Source organism: Nycticebus coucang, chromosome X, assembly GCF_027406575.1.
Source record: "Nycticebus coucang isolate mNycCou1 chromosome X, mNycCou1.pri, whole genome shotgun sequence".
NCBI classification, from domain to species: Eukaryota; Metazoa; Chordata; class Mammalia; order Primates; family Lorisidae; genus Nycticebus; species Nycticebus coucang.
Window position 1 is genome coordinate 10,255,105 of NC_069804.1, and position 8,594 is coordinate 10,263,698.

The 8,594-nt window shown below is 38.9% G+C and overlaps 1 non-coding gene across 1 annotated transcript; it reads right to left on the minus strand.

Moving 5' to 3' along the window:
• Nucleotides 1-6,053: 6,053 nt before the first annotated feature.
• On the minus strand, nt 6,054-6,160 carry LOC128578679 (U6 spliceosomal RNA). Its single transcript, XR_008377819.1, has one exon. It is a non-coding gene; the product is annotated as a U6 spliceosomal RNA (small nuclear RNA).
• Nucleotides 6,161-8,594: the final 2,434 nt, after the last annotated feature.

Genomic DNA, 8,594 nt, shown 5'->3' on the forward strand with positions numbered 1-8,594 from the left:
TAACCAAACCAGCTCTTCAGGATATTCTCAGACCTATCCTCCATAATGACCAGCCCAATCCTCTACCACAAAAGTAAACTCACTCAGAAACTTTTGATCAAACTCCAACTTCCACAGTGGTAAAAGGATTAAAAATGTCCACTGGACTTTAGAAAAACTCGATTCCCAAAACTTTACCAGACTTATCAATATTCTTCATTAATGTGAACGGCTTAAACTGTCCTCTAAAGAGGCACAGGTTAGCTGACTGCATACAAAAACTCAGGCCAGATATTTGCTACATACAAGAGTCACATCTTACCTTAAAAGACAAATATAGACTCAGGGTGAAAGGATGGTCGTCCACATTTCAGGCAAATGGTAATCAGAAAAAAGCAGGTGTTGCAATTTTATTTGCAGATGAAATAGGCTTTAAACCAACAAAAGTAAGGAAGAATAAGAATGGTCACTTCATATTTGTTAAGGGTAATACTCTATATGATGAGATTTCAATTATTAATATCTATGCACCCAACCAGAATGCACCTCAATTTATAAGAGAAACTCTAACAGACATGAGCAACTTGATTTGCTCCAGCTCCATAATAGTCAGAGATTTCAACACTCCTTTGGCAGTGTTAGATAGATCCTCCAATAAGAAGCTGAGCAAAGAAATCTTAGATTTAAACCTAACCATCCAACATTTGGATTTAGCAGACATCTACAGAACATTTCATCCCAACAAAACTGAATACACATACTTCTCATCAGCCCATGGAACATACTCCAAAATCGATCACATCTTAGGTCACAAGTCTAACCTCGGTAAAATTAAAGAATACAAATTATTCCTTGCATCTTCTCGGATCACCGTGGAATAAAAGTTGAACTCAGTAACAACAGGAATCTGCATACTCATACAAAAACATGGAAGCTAAATGACCTTATAGTGAATGATAGCTGGGTCAGAGATGAGATTAAGAAGGAAATTGCCAAATTTTTGGAATAAAATGACAATGTAGACACGAATTATCAGAACCTCTGGGATACCGCAAAGGCAGTCCTAAGAGGGAAATTTATAGCACTGTAAGCCTTCCTCAAGGGAACGGAAAGAGAGGAAGTTAACAATGTAATGGGACATCTCAAGCAACTGGAAAAGGAAGAACATTCCAACCCCAAACTCAGTAGAAGAAAAGAAATAACCAAAATTAGAGCAGAATTAAATGAAATTGAAAACAAAAGAATTATATCACAGATCAATAAATCAAAAAGTTGTTTTTTTGAAAAGGTCAATAAAATAGATAAACCTTTGGCTAACCTAACCAGGAAAAAAAGGAGTAAAATCTCTAATCTCATCAATCAGAAATGACAAAGACGAAGTAACAACAGACTCCTCAGAAATTCAAAAAAATCCTTAATGAATATTACAAGAAACTTTATTCTCAGAAATATGAAAATCTGACCAAAATTGACCAATATTTGGAAACACGTCACCTTCCAAGACTTAGCCAGAATCAAGTGGAAATGTTGAACAGGCCAATATCAAGTTCTGAAATAGCATCAACCATACAAAATCTTTCTAAAAAGAAAAGCCCGGAACCAAATGGCTTCATGTCAGAGTTCTACCAAACCTTTAAAGTGGAATTAGTACATATATTGCTCAACCTGTTCCAAAATGTAGAAAAAGATGGAAGACTAACCAACATGTTCTATGAAGCAAACATCCCCCTGATCCCCAAACCAGGAAAAGACCCAACAAGAAAAGAAAATTATAGACCAATATCACTAATGAATATAGATGCAAAAATATTCAACAAGATCCTAACAAACAGAATCCAGCAACACATCAAACAAATTATACATCATGACCAAGTCGGTTTTATCCCAGGCTCTCAAGGCTGGTTCAATATACATAAATCTATAAGTATAATTAAGCACATAAACAAATTAAGAAACGAAGACCATATGATTCTCTCAATTGATGCAGAAAAAGCTTTTGATAATATCCAGCATCCCTTCATGATCAGAACATGTAAGAAAATTGGTATAGAAGGGATATTTCTTAAACTGATAGAGTCCATCTACAGCAAACCCACAGCCAATATTGTATTGAATGGAGTTAAATTGAAATCATTTCTACTCAGATTAGGAACCAGACAAGGCTGCCTATTGTCTCCACAGCTCTTTAACATTGTAATGGAAGATTTAGCCATGGCAATTAGGGAAGAAAAGGTGATCAAGGGTATCCATATAGGGTCAGAAGAGATCAAACTTTCGTTCTTTACAGATGATATGATTGTATATCTGGAAACCACCAGGGATTCTACTACAAAACTCTTAGAAGCGATCAAGGAATACAGCAGCATCTCAGGTTACAAAATCAACATTCATTAATCGGTAGCCTTTGTATATACCAACAATAGTGAAGCTGAGAAAACAGATAAGGACTCTATTCCATTCACAGTAGTGAGAAAGAAGATGAAATATTTGGGAGTTTATCTAACAAAGGATGTGAAAGATCTCTATAAAGAGAACTATGAAACTCTAAGAAAAGAAATAGCTGAAAATGTTAACAAATGGAAAAACATACCATGCTCATGGCTAGGAAGAATCCACATTGTTAAAATGTCCATACTACCCAAAGCAATATACAATTTTAATGCAATCCCTATTAAAGCTCCACTGTTATACTCTAAAGATCTTGAAAAAATAATACTTCATTTTATATGTAGTATTTTATATGAATTTTATATGAATGTAGTATTTTATACGTATTTTATATGAATCAGAAAAAAATCTCGAATAGCCAAGACATTGCTTAGAAATAAAAACAAAGCAGGAGGAATCATGCTACCAGACCTCAGACTATACTATAAATCGATAGTGATCAAAACAGCATGGCACAAAAACAGAGAAGTAGATGTCTGGAACAGAATAGAGAAGCAAGAGATGAATCCAGCTACTTACTGTTATTTGATCTTTGACAAGCCAATTAAGAACATTCAGTGGGGAAAAGATTCCCTATTTAACAAATGGTAGTGGGTGAACTGGCTGGCAACCTGTAGAAGACTGAAACTGGACCCACACCTTTCACCATTAACTAAGATAGACTCTCACTTGATTAAAGATTTAAACTTAAGACATGAAACTATAAAAATACTAGAAGAGAGTACAGGGAATACCCTTGAAGAAATCAGTCTGGGCGAGTATTTTATGAGGAGGACCCCCCGGGCAATTGAAGCAGCTTCAAGAATACACTACTGGGACCTGATCAAACGAAAAAGCTTCTGCACAGCCAAGAACACAGTAAGTAAAGCAAGCAAACAGCCCTCAGAATGGGAGAAGATATTTGCAGGTTTTGTCTCTGACAAAGGTTTAATAACCAGAATCCACAGAGAACTCAAATGTATAAGCAAGAAAAGAACAAGTGATCCCATCGCAGGCTGGGCAAGGGACTTGAAGAGAAACTTCTCTGAAGAAGACAGGCGCACGGCCTACAGACATATGAAAAAATGCTCATCATCTTTAATCATCAGAGAAATGCAAATCAAAACTACTTTGAGATACCATCTAACTCCAGTAAGATTAGCCCATATCACAATATCCCAAGACCAGAGATGTTGGCATGGATGTGGAGAAAAGGGAACACTTCTACACTGCTGGTGGGAGTGCAAATTAATACATTCCTTTTGGAAAGATGTTTGGAGAAAACTTAGAGATCTAAAAATAGATCTGCCATTCAATCCTATAATTGCTCCACTAGGTATATACCCAGAAGACCAAAAATCACATTATAACAAAGATATTTGTACTAGCATGTTTATTGCAGCCCAATTCATAATTGCTAAGTCATGGAAAAAGCCCAAGTGCCCATCGATCCACGAATGGATTAATAAATTGTGGTATATGTACACCATGGAATATCATGCAGCCTTAAAGAAAGATGGAGACTTTACCTCTTTCATGTTTTCATGGATGGAGCTGGAACTTATTCTTCTTAGTAAAGTATCTCAAGAATGGAAGAAAAAGTATCCAATGTACTCAGCCCTACTATGAAACTAATTTATGGCTTTCACATGAAAGCTATAACCCAGTTATAACCCAAGAATAGGGGGAAAGGGAGGGCACGAAGGGGGGAGGTGGGCAGAGGGAGGGTGATTGGTAGGATTACACCTGCGCTGCATCTTTCAAGGGTATATGGGAAACTTAGTACATGTAGAATGTAAATGTCTTAACACAATAACTAAGAAAATGCCAGGAAGGCTATGTTAACCAGTGTGATGAAAATGTGTCAAACGGTCTATAAAACCAGTGTATGGTGCCCCACGATCACATTAATGTACACAGCTATGATTTAGTAATTAAAAAAAATAGAAAAAAATTAACTAAATTAAAAATTCAGTTCTCTGGTCTTACTGGACACATCAAGCACTTTGTAAGTGTTCAAGAGCCACATATAGTTAGTGGCTACCATACTGGACAGTACAGATATAGAACATGTCTGTCATCACAGAAAGTTCTACTGGATAGCACTGGTGTAGAGATCATGACCTGGCCTCTGGAGTCTGACTAACTGGGTTTGAAATGCAACTGTGTGAGCTCGTAAGAGTTCCTTGTGATCACTATGCCTCAGTTTTCCCCATCTATGAAGTGGGGGTTATAATCATAAGATGGCTGCTATGAGAATTAAATGAATCTAATCCTATAAAGTGCTTTTTCAAGCACATAGCCCAGGGGAAGTATATAATTGACCCAATAGGGCTATTCCTCAATAGCGGTTCAACAGGACATTCTGAACACTCAAAAGAGGCAGCAAATTAATTTTGACCCAGAGAAGCTGAGGAAGTGTCATGGAAATGGTGACATGGAAATGCGGACCTAGAATGATGCATTTTAGCAAGTGAAGTAGGGATAGTAGGTTGGGTGGAAGGATATTCCAGGCATATGAAGTCTTTGCAAGGGCGTGAAGAACTGAAATTAAATAGTACCTCTGAGTAATGGCCAATCACCCAGTTTGTCTGTGGGAAGGGGAACGCAGAGGCGAGGCTGGAAAGACAGGTGAAGAAAGATTGCATTGGGCCTCTCATGCCAGGCTGAGGAAGCTAGATTTTATATAAACAAATAAAGAGCCAGTAAGTTTTCTGACATGACCATATGTAAGATTTTTGGAAAGATAACTCTGGTGCTATTGCAGAAGATAGATTAAAGCAGGGATCCAGCAATCAGGAAGGAGAAAAAGGGGATGATGAGGTCTTAACCTCAGGCTGAGAATACAAGGAGGTGGAAGACAGAAGAGTGCTGTAAGTCCTTGGATGAATTACATGCGGGGAGTTGGAAAGGGGAGTTCGAGGACTTCCGGAGAAGGGTTGAGCATCTTGTCTCCTATACAGACTCTTTGACTACTCCAGACAGTGCCGACAACTCACTGTTTTGTGTCTCACATTCTAGCTCTAGATGGCAGCAGCCACCAGCCACCAGCATTGCCTTATATTAATCTGCTTCTCTTTGAGGTAGGCTGTGAGTCCATGAGGAAAGGACAGTGTCTACACCATGTGGAGAGGATTAGACTGTGTGCCATCTTGTGGAGCCTCTCACACCCTCTTTCTTGCCAGTAGAGTGCTCCTTTCACTGGCCTGTATTCCCAGCCTCCCTTGCAACTAAGACATGGATGATCCTGGCCAGTGTGAAATGGGGAAGTATTGGGGCTGGGGCTGGGCGTAAACTTTCTTCCCCAACAGGAGAGAGATGAATGGGAAGCTTCTTGCCCCTTCCTGCTTGAAGACACCATTCTATGAAAATGTAATAATTAGAGCTGTAGCTGCTCTATAGTCCCAAAGAGGCAAAGGTGAATAGATCATAGAACCTGACTCTGAGCCGTGAGATTGTTGAGGCTGTGGACTAAACATGTAGCTTGCCTTCTTCCCTCACCTCTGTCCACACCCGCTCTTTCTTTCCTTAGACAGGTGTTCTCCTACTTCAGTTGAAATCACCCCAGTGGAGAAAAGGATGGTATGTGCCTAGTGCTTGCACTGCAGCAAGCTCAGAGCTGTGTTTTTTTTTTTTTTCTTTTTTTTTTAAATATGGAACGCTTCACGAATTTGCGTGTCATCCTTGCTCAGGGGCCATGGTAATCTTCTCTGTATCGTTCCAATTTTAGTATATGTGCTGCCGAAGCAAGCACCAGAGCTGTTTTTTATAAAATGTTTACTCAAGTTCAATTGTCAAACTGAGATTATTCATTAGGAGTTGTGTGTATCGGGGAGAGATGAGTTTAGTTTTGACTGACTTGATGTATCACAGATATAGACAAGGACACAGCCAGAATGAATGTGCATTTGGATTCGAGGGGAGAGGAAGTGACTAAAGTTATAGATTTGTATGTCCTAGTCACACATACAAGCAGAGCATGCACATGTCAATTTTAAAAAGGGTTGATCACACATCTTGTATTTTTGTAGGTATGGGTGAGGGCAGAGAATGTTGGGAAAAAATGAATAGAGACAATCATGTGGGGAGCCAGGCTAGAATCAAGATGGAAGCCAAAAAGGGAAGACATTTCCAGAATGAGGTGGCAATCCCCGAAACTGTGGTGGGCTCTTCCCTGTCCACAGAGTGATGATCAACTTCTGCCTGTGAATTCTCTCCCAGTGACCTGCCTTTTCTTCTCTGTCTCCTGTTCCTTTCTAACAAAGTCGGTTTGATTGAAAACAACGTTTCTGCTACTTGCTATGGACTTGCCATTATCTATCATCTTCTGAGCCAGGGTGTCCAACCTATGGGCTGTAGGCCACATGCTGATTTTGTGATGACATTTTTTGCTTATCTATGGTGTCAGATACTGCGAAAAGTCTGAATGGACCTTTATTTGATCATCAGCTATCATTAGTGTTTGCGTAAAACACATCATTTAATGATGTGTTTAAGACAACTCTTTTTCTTCCAATGTGTGGCAAAGAAAAATGAAGAGGCCATCTTCAGGGTTTCTCAGTGTCATCATTGTTGACAGATTGTATTTAGCAATATGCCAGCCTTTAACCACTAGATACTGGTAATACATCCCCTCCCTGCAGTGTAACAACCAAAAATATCTCCAGGCTTTGCTAATATCTTGGAGGCAAACTCGCCCTCAGTTGAGAACTATTGTTCTAGGCAAAGGGTTTGGTTACATGCCAAAACGTAAAGAGCAAATAACAGGAGCTCCATAAATACCTGTTATGAATCATTGGTGAGCCCATCAGAACCCATCAAAGAGCCTAACAGATTGGGTGGTGGGGAGGATTGGGCCCTTGGGGAGTGGGGGACTATGGTAAGCAGTCATAAATGTGCAAAGGGATGATTAGTCTGGTTGGACATTTCAAGGAACTTTGAGGGAGTCAGCAGGGACACCAAGTATCATTGAAGGAGTCCAACGATTATTCCTCACTTTTTAAAGAGATGATTTGGGGGATGTTTGGGGAAAAGATTCCCCAGATCAGGAGCTCCAATCATAAAAACTAGTTTCTGTTTCAGGTTCAAGGCTATTAATTAAAATTTCCTCATTGTGCTCAATTCTCTAGGTTTTAAAGGCTTAATAGAATAGAGCATCTTTACAAAATTCTTCTCTTCTTTTCTTTGCTCCTCTTCAGAGATTATTGGTTTATGTACAGCAAAGAACTCCGTGTCTGTGACAGCCCTGCATGCTATCTGCTGGAAGAGTATTAAACTATTTTGGAATCTGCAGTGAATTACTGTAGGACAATATGGCAATGAAGAATAACAAAAGGATATTAGTGAGAAGGTCTCTTTTTAGCCCTGTAATTTCCGAATTAAAAATAACACAGCTGGCATCCTTTTGTGAAACATTAGGCAAACACTCCAAACTCTCCTCCCTCCTACTGTCTAAATTCCTGATATGATTTCCAAGATTCCATCCCCCCTCCCATTTATTTTCTAATAATAATAGAGAATTTTTATTCTGGGCCATTGAAATTCTGTATTGCTAGGACCAGGGAAAAAATAAGGGAGAAAAAAAAGCCCCAGCATCTTTTCAGTTTTGGCAGTAACTGTGGACTTTAATCACAATTGATGATTAACTAATGCTAACATATTTATTTAAATGGCAGCATTGTTATGCCAAGTCAAGTCAGCAGCACAGTGGACCTGTGAAATCAATGCAGTGAACCTTTCTTCTTGCCCCACACAGCCTCCATCCTGCCTTTTCTATCCCTGTTCTCTCTAGTTCCCAAATGATTAATCACAATATCTTCTAAACAGTAATTAGTCCTGTAAGATGTGCCCTGACTTGAAATAACTAATAACTTTTGGCACCAAGGGGAAAATCTCTTTTGAGAAGATGAGACATGCTAAGCTTTAAAATCTCTTCAAGATGAACTTCTTCAGTTCCTAAGAAAAACTTAAGAAGAAAGCAAAACAGCATTTAATGACAACCTACTGTGCGCTACAATTTTCTCTCATTTGCTTCTCACAGCAACCCTGGGAAACAGTTAGCAGTATTCTTATATGACAGATAAACAAATTAAAACTTAAAGAATTAGTGAAATTTGCTTGAGGCCATAGTGCTAGTAGATGTTGAAATCAGATTCCAAGGACGAAGTGTTGTAGCTATGCCAACCAGC